Source organism: Castor canadensis, chromosome 3 (assembly GCF_047511655.1).
Source record: "Castor canadensis chromosome 3, mCasCan1.hap1v2, whole genome shotgun sequence".
In the NCBI taxonomy this organism is placed as follows: domain Eukaryota; kingdom Metazoa; phylum Chordata; class Mammalia; order Rodentia; family Castoridae; genus Castor; species Castor canadensis.
Window position 1 is genome coordinate 183811631 of NC_133388.1, and position 12039 is coordinate 183823669.

The 12039-nt window shown below is 37.4% G+C and overlaps 1 long non-coding RNA gene across 1 annotated transcript in view; it reads right to left on the reverse strand.

Annotated features, from left to right (window-relative positions):
- Positions 1–9492: 9492 nt before the first annotated feature.
- LOC109688119 (uncharacterized) overlaps positions 9493–12039 on the reverse strand; it is a 146745-nt gene continuing 144198 nt past the window's right edge. Inside the window, exon 7 of the long non-coding RNA XR_012446418.1 lies at positions 9493–9944. This is a non-coding gene — a long non-coding RNA (uncharacterized lncRNA). The remainder of the gene's footprint in view (positions 9945–12039) is intronic.

Sequence of the window (12039 nt, forward strand, 5' to 3'; positions counted from 1 at the left end):
GAAGTTCAAAGACAGGAAGGTTAATCATGGTGTGAAAGATGTCAACAGTGAACTCTTTCAAGCACTTTTGGAAAAGATAATGTTAATCAAATCTCTTATATAGCTGCTTGATGGAAGACAGTTAGTTATGCTTGAAGTAAGTGCTTTGAAATTTCAGTTGTTCATCCACTGGAAATAGACATCTGCAATTTAGGGAGCAAAAACAAGTGGTGCGTCACTGCCCTTCAAGTTTTTTCTGCTGTCTTTTTGTTATGCACTGGTAAAACCAGGCCAGTGGATGACATGATGACATGTCACCCTAATTGATTTTAATTGGTTTTCCACAAAAACCACCAGATAAAAATCACTAAGAGAACACGTACCCAGGTGGAATCTGTAAGCATTGTTGAATTTGGGGTTCCTAGAGTATCTACAGCAAATAAAGATGGGTTGAAACAGCTGCCCTGAAAATGTCATATTCTTTCATTTATTGTAGTAACTTTCAGTGAAGTCCAGGCAAGAATGAGTTCTGAGCTTTAAGTATGTGGAAGGGATCTTAGTTTTCAGCCTGACAGGTACAAAGAGTGAGAATATTTTGATTGGTGGTTTTTGCTTTCTTGCAGTGCTTGGGATTGAACTCAGGGCCTTATGCATGCTAGACAAGCACTCTACCACTGAGCTATATCTCCAGCTCCATGGTTAGCTTTTAATAACTTCCTGATGGGTCATTTACTTCCATTCCCTTCTCCTCACACACAGAGTGGTGCTCCTAAAAACCGTAACTGGAATTCTGATGAATCCCTCGTATCTATGGCTGTGGCAGTGGGATTTTAGTCTTAAATTACAGATCCCAGATTTATCCATCAGAAATCTGATTGAATTCTGATTGAAGTAGGAGCTGGGGATTTTAGTTTTTATGACAATCCTCCAGGTAATTCTGATAACCAATCAGATTTTGGATATGCTGATCTACTAAATAAGGGTGACATATCTTAGCATGGCACCAAGGCTCTCTGTAGTATTCATTCTGCCCTGAGCTCCTTTCTTGCTTGTGTCTCTCATTTCTCCTGTGCCATTCCTACCTTCAAGCCCCATCAGATCCTAGAGGCTCCCCAAACATGACAGGTTTTTTTGCACTTTTGTGTTTTGGGGTTTTTGTGTCATGCTTCATTCAGTACTTCCAAGACTTGTACCAGATGTCTGTTGGCTGATCTTAACATCCTTCATGGGCCAGTTTAATCTGCACCTCCACCTCTGAGTTCCCCGGTAACCGCTCATCTATCTTCAGAATTAACTGATCTCTCTTTGTGTTCCTGTAATACATTGAACATTTTGTCTCTGTTAGAGCTACAGCGACATATTTTCTACCCGTAGAATTGGCACAAATAGCCAAATAGTGTGACAAAATATTTTAAATAGAATGGAGCATTTAAATTATTTTTATGCTTAATTTTTGAAGTTTTCAGTCAAGTTAAAAATAAGGCTGTTATATCGAGAAATTCAGAAGTAAGCTTATAATAACCTCCCCCCCACTTCTCAGAACAACAACAACAAAATCTTCGCATCCCTTTCTTCCTGGTATAGTCCCAATTTTCTGATGTAATAGTTTAAAAAATTTGACCACATAATACAAAATTTAGTAGAATCAATGAGGCCGCTCTTATTTCTGTGCTAGCTACCTATTTCCTCTCACCAAAGATATACTGTTACAAGTCTGTTGTGTTCCTCCAGGGATGACTGAGTTTTCAGACACATATTTAAGTACACAGAATCAATGCCTTACTGTATACACATTGCAGCTTGCTTTTATGACTTAACAATTTATCTTTGAGATTTATTACTGTATGTTTGTATATAGAGGTATTTCTCATTTTTGCTATTAGCTATAATATCTATTTAAAGGACAGAAATTTGGTATGCTGCTTAACTTTTGCTATTATAAATAATTCTGAAGGGTAAGTATGTCATTTTTAGGGCACAAGAATACCTGTGGATAAATTACCAAAACCAGAATTTCTGGTATTTACATGTTTATATTTAACAGAGATTTTTTTTTGGGCTATACTGATTTTGAACTCAGGGCTCACACTTGCTAGGCAAACACTCTACTACTTCAGCGTACCCTTAGCCCTTTTCACTTCAGTTGTTTTAGCAGATAAGGGCCTGCTCTTTTTACCTGGGACTAGCCTAAAACCACAAGCCTCTTACCTCCACCTCCCACGTAGCTGAGATTATAGGCACGTTCCACTGTGCCTGACCTTTGATGAGATTTTTAGGCACCTCTTCATAGAGCATATATGAATTTATAGTCCCCCCACAAATGCACTTAATGATCCTTAGTGTTACTAAGGGTTTTTACTTTTTGCTAATCTGATATTGAAGGAGTGGCATCTACTAATCGTTTTAATTTGCGTATCCTTTAATGAAAATGTAGTCTGCTCATGTGGTCAAGAACTAGTTATGTTTTCTTTTCTTTATTTTTTATTGCCACGTATTACTTGTACAAATAGGTTTCATTGTGATATTTCCCTAATGCATATTTATCATGTTTTTCCCATGGTAGTCTTTCTTATTCCTCTTATCCTCCCCTCCCTTTTCTTCACAATTTTAATGCATGTCTTTATTCTAATTTCATATATTCATATAACTTTCAACCATATTTCCCCATCACCCCTATCTTTTCACTCTTCCTCTCATGCTGCCTTACCCCTCCCCCAGCCAAATTGTCCTTTTATATTCATGTCATTTTATTTTACTTTTTTTGGTGGCACTGGTGTTTGAACCTAGGGTCCCACACTTGTTAGGAGGTGCTGTTACTGCTTAAGCCACTCCGCCAGCCCTTCATGTCATTTTATTTTTTTAAAGTCTGAATAGGAAAGAAAACATGCGATATTTATCTTTCTCAGTCTGGCTTATTTTGCTTAACATGATGAACTACGGTTCCATCCATTTTCTTGCAAATGATATAATTTCATTCTTTATGGTTGAATAATGCTCAATTATGTATATATACCACATTTTCATCATCCATTTATTGGCTGATGGGCAATTGGCTGATTCCATGACTTGGCTATTGTGAGTATTGTTACAATAAACATGGGTGTCTATTGCAAACTGACTTCATTTTGAAACTGTAATCTACTGTTTTTACCTGAGGCACAAAATTGCAGCAAACTTTGTAGATGTTTTCATGAAATCTGAGTTTCTGTGCATTAGGCAACTCTTTCTCACACATACGAGGCCAATTATCGTTTCCATTTTATAGAAACAGAAACCAAAATGAAACTGAATCACCCAAGGTCACTTAATTAGTAAGTGGTAGGACTGGGATTTAAAGCTGAGACTATAACCATTGGTGTGTGCATATGCAGAAGGTGTTATGTCTTCCGCACCATGTAACTTCATCATTAGTTTAACACTTTACTACACCTATCAGTGTTTTTCTCTAGTTGATGTTGGTGTGAATCTCTCATGCCCATGAGATGGTAAGTCCTTGAATTTAAAGAACTTGTCTTCTACTCTAGATTCCTTAAGAGCACTGTATGCACAATAAATGCTCACTTTGCTTCTGTCAAGGGATGAAATGGGGGATTGGTATAAAACTAAGCCATTTGGGCCTCGGAGAACAACTATGAAAAGAATAATTCTCATCAAGTCCCTTCTTGATTTCACTTTAAAGACACCTCATTTCAAAATAGCCTGTGTGATAGGTTCTGAGTTCAGGGTTATAGTCTTCATTTATTTCCTATCATTTTATAGTCAGAGTGCTGACTGTCACCTGGAGAATCTTACATTTCAATTTTCTTGGGGCAATACATTCAGCAGACCTTACTGACTTCTCTTTGAAATTTTAGTTATGCTATTTTAGAGCCAGCCAGGTACCAAGTGAATGAGAAGAACACGTTTGGTGAGCCAGGTCCTTGGGAGTTGATTGGTATTATTACATGAGTACATTTTTCCTTAGTATGTCCTCAAAAAGACAGATGGGAGGATATTGATCTCTCCCGGGGTGTTTTTTCCTCCATCAGAAGCAGGGATAACAGAAGGAAAAGCTTTAGAGGAGTATATTTTTTACTTCAAAACATTAAAATGACATAGTCTTCTAGATTTGTATTTATATTGTCTCACCCTTGGCCTGTGCTCTGTGAAAAGACTTATGATTCTAAAGAGCAATTTCCTCTGAGTCATTTAGGGTTATGTTTAAATTCATTAGGAATTTAGTTTATGTTTATTTACTAGAGAATCAATTTGATTTCCTTGGTGTGACATAATTCTCAAGGAATCAAAAAATCAAAACCTATAGCCAAAATCAAAGCTTGTAGCCTACAAAATTGTGGGGAAAAGATTTTTAAAAACATTTCCTCTTTTTACACAGTAGTTATTTTTCCTCTTGTTCCATTCCAGGTCCTGCTCACATAGGCATCCATTTTAATAAGGTGGGTACAACCTGGTATACTTTTTACTGACATCTTTATTTGCTTTGTAATAGATTACAAACATTTTTTATTATGAATTATTTTTTCACAATTTAAAATTTTAATGACTTCATAAAAATCCATTGAGTTATAGTACTATAATTTTCTTTATCACCTTTCTATGACTAGATTTTAAGGACTTTTTTTTTGCTTACAATTAATCCCACAATAAATAACTTCACAGATTTGTATTTTTCTTTGTCAAAATGTTTACTTAAGACAGATTATTTAAATTCAGATTTGTGAGCTGAGGAGGATAGACATTTTTAAGTGCTTCAAGAAGAATTCTCTAATATCCATCCTTTCAGAATGGAATGGAGCCATCGTCCCCACATTGTCATCACCATTAGCAGGGATGTCCAAGCAGAGACCAAAGGCCAGTTTGATGGTTGCCACTTTGGCATAATTGCTTGCTAGTTTGACTGGATTATTCCAATAGCCTCCTACGTGGTATTCCACTGTTTTCACTATTGACTTTCTAAACACTGTTTTCACTATTGACTCTCAACACACATGTATTTGGTAAAACACAGATCTAACAACACTCACTTACTTGAACCTTTAAGAAACTGTTGTTATATTTGGCCTACAAGCCATTCATGGTTTGTCTCAGCCCACACGCTCCCGATCCTGTACCTGACACTCTCCTCTTACTCATTATATTCTAGCCAAACTGGTCTTTTACTTTGAAAACATATCAAGTTCATCCCCATCTCCAAGCCTTTGCATGTCTCCTTTGCTTCAGTTATCAGTCTTCGTCTAGATATTCACACAGCTTGTTCTTTTTTCTTTTCAAGATTTCAGCTCAAGTGACATTCCCATGGAAATGTACCCTGAGCATCTGGGCCAGAGCAGCAACCTTTCAGTTTGTTTCTAGACATTCTTCCTTCAACAATAAAATCTACTCTGTTAGGCTAAGTACTGCATCCGTGGTTTTCACTGACTATAGTTATTCTATATGTAGTTCAACTATACCTCCTTTCTTTCACTTTACACTTACAACCTAACACGTGCCAAATCCCTTGTTAGATCCTCACTGTTGAGAAACTCTTAAGGCACACTTGAAAAATTATATAATCTTGACCAAAATGAACACATTTCTATGGGGTTGAGACATCTTATTTTGAGAAACAAACAAAAACCCTCAGAAAATCCTGTTACCATGAGTCTGACTGGTGCTTATCAATTTTATGTTAACATGCTAACTCCCAAAACCACAACTTTTCAAGGGGAGCCTGGTACCAGTAAAGCATCAGGACAATCTTATGACAAGGCAAAGCTTAAGGTGATTTAGCTGATGACCTTTTATGTTTTGGTGAAATTTTAACCATTTGAGAAAGGCTTAAGACACCTATTCTCTTATTTCTGGTTTGCTTATAAGTGTCACAAGAGTAGACATTATTATCTATGAGCTGGAGTTATTATAATCATCCACATTTCATAGATGAGGAGATCAATGTTCAAAGAAGTCAGGTGGATGGATGAAATCACTCAGCTAATAAGTCACTATATAGAATAGAATTTATGTAATGTGGGGATGACATCAGTAGCTTTTACCATACGACAAATTTCAGTGTTCTTTGGTAGACTCATATAAGAGTGGTATTATTGGTAGAATAATAATCAAATGGATGAATTCCCCAGGAAGTTAAAGCCCCAGAGGTACTGGTGATATGCTCTCTAAACTGAGGGTGACAAAGGGTTCCATAGGCTGTATTTAGAATTTCTTACATAAACTTCACATGTGTGATATGATTACCATGCACCTTTGCATAATTTAGCCAGAGGACACTGCTGTTGTAATAAAGAAGTCTTCCTACATGGATGTTAGGTTCTTGTGTTGATACTTGCTGATGATATACACATTTTCACACAGGCGTCACTGGGTGATATGATGGGGTATGCAAGTCCACTGTGGCTTTCCCATTACATGGCAAATGTCGTGGACAGGCAGATGACACCATGTCATTTGTCAGGAAACCAGAGCAAATGCAGCAACTATATCCACTAAACACCTTGGCCTTGAGCTATTCTTATTTCATTTTCCAAAAAAATATTATCTGTCAATTTTACTACAGCCAAATGCAACTTGTTTACGATGTATGTGCCAGAGTGCTTATTGTCACCTAGTGTCAAACTCTGAAAAGAAACTGGCACTCCTGCTCAACTCTGTATGAGATCACAAACTAGATTAGGAACTAGGTCTGTTTTTTTTTTTTTTAGCAGTGGCATAAAGTGATGCTTTCTTAGACTTTAGACCAGAGTCTGTCACATAGATTGCCACATTGTGAAAATTTATTATTAGAAGTCACAATTATACTGACTTTCATCAGTTAGAATGTATAATACACATCAGAACTTACTCTAGGCATTTTAAAGAAGTTAAGAAATTTTTAAAAGATATTATGCAAAATCTTACAGAAATCTCTGGGAACATTAGGAAGTCAAGATTGGGAATCCAGGTAGTCAGAAAAGAAAGATCTTAATTCTTCTTCCTGACAGTTTCTATTGTGACTTTGTTGCTGCAGGCACCAGTTATCCACCTCTGCCAGCTTGGAACTTTGCATGTCTATCAACAACCCTTTTGTAGTGGGGGTTGGTGTGATAGTTTCTCTCCTCACTCTCCTACAAATCACAACTCCACCCAGATACTCCTGATAATGGAGCCTAGGTGACTTTGATATTAGTGCACTAGGGAGCCAGAATGGTGTTTATAACTTCTTTGAGATGGAGGGATTCAGGTGTTCAGAATTCCTCCATACACTGAGCCAAAGGGCCTGAAAGAGTTGATTAACAGTTCAACCTTTTCATTAGGGAGCATGGATTGCTAAAATGGCAGAGGGTGAGTGTAAAGAAGGAAGGAACTGGAGAAGATATGACTCTGAGGGGAAAAAGCTTAGCCCATAGAAATTGTACCAAGCCAGACTTGAGGGGCCATTTCTACTCTCATTGGTCAGAGGAATTATGTGACCTGTAAACTCCCTAGACCATTCTGAGTCACTGCTTTAATATTTGATATCAGAGGGTCCATGTCTATCAAGTGGGAATGAGATTGAAATGGTCATTCCACACAATGACTCCCCAAAATATCAGGAAATGAAAAAATTCTGTAGAGTTATAAAAGTGTGATAGTAAACATGTCTAGAGGTAGTTTGTGAAGGAGTAAAGAGCAAAGGACCTGATGGATGTAAAATTGTCCTTTGTATCTCTGGCAAAAATGACATAAATTTCAGGGTGTGGAATTGTTAGAAATGGAATGAAATTAGTTTAAATTAATTAGATTATTTTGATGAAATTTCTTGGTGTTTAATTTGATTCACGTGGTTTTGAACTGATGGATTTTGGAATGAAATTGAATCTCGAAGGAAGGTGTTAATAAGTGCAGAGCTGCATGAGGCTGATGGAAATAGATTGTCAAAAATCACTTCAGAAGCACACTGGCAGCTTTCCTGGGGCTTGCTTTGATAGCTTCATCAAAAAGCATGCACTGACCAACAATAATAAAACAGGAAAAAGCCTGAGCTCTGTGTTAATACCATCAATCTGTTGATTCAGGGCACAGTTCTCTTCAGTGTCAGGATACTTGCTTTCTTGGGGAGAACAGAATGAGATGACAGGGGTATATTTGTAAGGCAGAGACACATGTCTCATGCAGAGTCTAGATTAGCCTTTTTATGTTACATTTGTGTTTGGAGGGGAGGTAAAATTTCAGCCCATCAATAATCATAGGAGCTGCTATAGTTTGGATCTAGGATTTTCCCCAAAGGCTCATGTATTAAGCAAAGGCTTGGTTTATGGAGTGGTGCTATTGGGAGACGGTGACACCTTTAAGAGGTGGGACCTAGTGGGAGGTCTCAGGTCAATGTGGACAAGCCCTTGAAGAAGACTGTGGGACGCTAACCCCTCTCTCTTCCTTTCACTTTCTGCACATGAGATGAACAGTTTTGTTCTGTCATACATTCCAGTCAGGGGTGTACCACAAGTCCAAAGCAATGAAGCCGAGTGATCACAAATTGAAATCTCCAAAAGTGTGAGCCCAAACGAACTTATTCTCTTTGTATGTTACCTCAGATTTTTGTAACAGGAGGCCGACTAACACAGAGGCATTAACCATACCTTGTGTTGAGCATGGCCTAAAATCCACTGTTACACCCTTAATTATTTATTGAGTCTTTACTAGAGATGGGCACTGTCTTAATGACTGAGTTCATAATGTAAGAAACAGCAAGTCTCTTAGCTCCACTCAATTTTACTGGAGTCAAATGCATGGACATATATATGAATTGAAAATCAGAAGTGACATATTAAGATGAGAGTTTATGGAAAGAGTATTTAACCTTGTCGGTGAGAACAGGGAAACCCTTCCCTGAAGAGTAGATGCTTTAGCTGAGGTCCCACAGGTGAACAGGAGGTGATCAGATAGAAAAGGAAGGAAGAACATCTCAAGAAGAGGGAAAATCATGTGCAAAGTTCATACAGTCGGACAGAGCGCGGAGAGAACAAGGAATCCAATAAAGCTCATGTGACGAATTGTGTGGCACAGAGACGAGGATACAAGATAAAGTGGGAGCACTGTGGCAGCACAGGCATGGAAAATGTTGAGCTGGAAATGTATGTAATAGGCCCAGCCACCAAAGATCCCATGTTCTTATTGAGGATTTTTTATTATGAGATCAATGGGAAGGTATTGAAATATACTAAGAGGTGAGGTTCCTTGATCTGTAGATTTTTCCTTTTTTTTTTTAAAAGGGCACTTTAGCTGAATTATACAATCACATAAAGGTATCTGTGGCTAGTCTCCTAACAGGTATATGCTTGGAAATGGTAGTGACTGAAGAAAGGTCATTGGTGTCCATCCTATCGTTCATATTTACAACTTAGGAAACAGAGACATAGCTGGAGCTGAAGACTTGGTTTAAATGAGACCTTTGGAACATGTATGCATACACACACACACACACACACACAGAGGATTTTCAGAAACATTACTAGAATTCAACAGGTTGTGACATGTTTGGTGAGTTCATTGACACAAATCTGTTTCTCACTTAAAAAATGTTTATTGGTTAGATGCAATTCTCTCTGTTCAATAGGGCCTCATACAGCCCCTTATGTCTCAAATTTTACTGTCCTGAAACTTGGGTAAAACACCATTTGTACTTCTTCTCTAGAATCTGAGCTAAATTACCCACAATCCTGCCAGTGTCAGACCATTACTCCAGGTTGTACAGTTACAACTGGCCATCCATGAGTGCCCTGTGGATCTGCCTCTGGGCATTTGCTGTCAGTGTCTATAAGTTCCATGAAGTACAGTGGGCCAGGCTGGGTCAGAGATGTACAAGCTTTTTTCAACTCTGACCAATTCATTTAATGTCAATAACAATTCAGCAATATCTGCAAAGTGACATTATTGGTTTAACTTTATAGATGAATATCCATGTGTCTTTGGGTTTTGGTGAAATGGTTGCTTCATTCAAAGCTGTCTTAACCCTGTGAAAAGAAAATGCAAGAACTCAATGACTCCATCAAAAGACCAAACTTGAGAATCATGGGCATCAAAGAAGGAGAAGAGGTGCAAGCAAAGGGAATGCTCAATATATTCAACAAAATAACAATGGAAAATTTCCCAAATCTAGAGAAAGATATTCCCATACAGATGCAAGAGGCATCCAGGACACCAAGCAGACCAGATCAAAATAGAACTACTCCACGACATATCATCATTAAAACAACAAGTTCAGAAACTAAGGAAAGAATATTGAAGGCTGTAAGAGAGAAAAAACAAATAACATATAAAGGTAAACCCATCAAAATCACAGCAGACTTCTCAACAGAAACATTAAAAGCAAGAAGAGCGTGGAGTGACATCTTCCGGGCACTGAATGAAAATAACTTCAACCCCAGGATACTCTACCTGGCAAAACTATCATTCAAAATAGATGGAGCAATAAAGGTCTTCCATGATAAGCAGAAACTAAAACAATATGTGACCACAAAGCCACCACTACAAAAGATTCTGCAAGGGATTCTGCACACAGAAAGTGAAACCCAACATAACCATGAAAAGACAGGCAGCACCAAACCACAGGATAAGAAAAAGCAAGACAGTAGAGAGTAACATCAAGTTAGGTACACACAATCAAACCTTCAAACAACTAAGACAACTAAATGACAGGAATCACCACATACCTATCAGTACTAATGCTTAATGTTAATGGACTTATTTCACCCATCAAAAGGCACCGCTTGACAAAATGGATTAAAAAGGAAGATCCAACAATTTGTTGCTTACAGGAGACCCATCTCACAGACAGAAATAAGCATAGGCTTAGGATGAAAGGCTGGAAGAAGATTTACCAAGCCAATGGCCCCCGAAAACAGGCAGGAGTAGCAATACTTATCTCTGACAAAGTAGACTTCAAACGTACATTGATCAAAAGAGATAAAGAAGGACATTCCATACTAATAAAAGGGGAAATAGACCAAAAGGAAATAATAATCATCAATCTGTATGCACCCAATGTCAACATACCTAATTTCATCAAACATACCCTGAAAGACCTAAAAGCATATATAAACGCCAACACAGTGGTTGTGGGAGACTTTAACACCCCATTATCATCAATAGATAGGTCATCCAAACAAAAAATCAATAAAGAAATCCAAGATCTAAAATATGCAAGAGATCAAATGGACCTAATTGATGTCTACAGAACATTTCATCCAACTTCTACACAATATACATTCTTCTCAGCAGCCCATGGAACCTTCTCCAAAATAGATCATATCCTAGGGCACAAAGCAAGTCTCAGCAAATATAAGAAAATAGAAATTATACCATGCATACTATCTGATCACAATGCAGTAAAAGTAGAACTCAACAACAAAAGTAAAGACAAAAAACATGCAAACAGCTGGAAACTAAATAACTCATTACTTAATGAAGAATGGATCATTGATGCAATAAAAGAGGAAATTAAAAAGTTCCTGGAAGTCAATGAAAATGAAAACACAACCTACCGGAAGCTATAGGACACAGCTAAGGCAGTCCTGAGAGGAAAGTTTATAGCCATGAGTGCATATATTAAAAAGATTGAAAGATCCCAAATCAATGACCTAATGATACATCTCAAACTCCTAGAAAAACAAGAACAAGCAAATCCCAAAACAAATAGGAGAGAAATAATAAAAATAAGAGCTGAAATCAACAAAATAGAAACCAAAAAAACCATACAAAGAATTAATGAAACAAAAAGTTGGTTCTTTGAAAAAATAAACAAGATCGATAGATCCCTGCAAACCTAACTAAAATGAGGAGAGAAAAAACCCAAATTAGTAGAATCAGGAATGCAAAAGGGGAGATAACAACAAACACCATGGAAGTCCAGGAAATCATCAGAGACTACTTTGAGAATCTATATTCAAATAAATTTGAAAATTTTAAAGAAATGGACAGATTTCTAGATACATATGATCACCCAAAACTGAACCAAGAGGAAATTAATCACCTGAATAGACCTATAACACAAAATGAAATTGAAGCAGCAATCAAAAGTCTCCCCAAAAAGAAAAGTCCAGGACCTGA